We start from the raw sequence: 347 nt of genomic DNA, 5'->3' as shown, positions 1-347 counted from the left end.
CATTGACGTTGTTGATATAATTACCAGGAGACCCATCTACTGAAGCTTCCTTAATCAAAACTTTGAAATTACAGATAACAGCATTACCGGTAATTACCAATAAACCAAAGCAATAGAGCCAAATACCGTTAATGACATCAATTAAACACTGATTAACGAGAACTAATGAAATGACGATTCATGTTGATTAATGACGTTTTAATTACCACAGTTATGATTGATAACTAGGGGGGGGAGAGAAAAAAAAAACTAATTACGAGTTTATGACAAAAGCCAAGAGATGGTTAATGAACGACATGTAATAAAAAATGAACGAATTTCTGTCAAACGAGATGAGAGAGATGGTG

The sequence above is a fragment of the Penaeus monodon genome, chromosome 34 (assembly GCF_015228065.2).
Source record: "Penaeus monodon isolate SGIC_2016 chromosome 34, NSTDA_Pmon_1, whole genome shotgun sequence".
Lineage (NCBI taxonomy): Eukaryota > Metazoa > Arthropoda > Malacostraca > Decapoda > Penaeidae > Penaeus > Penaeus monodon.
This window is presented reverse-complemented; position numbering follows the sequence as displayed.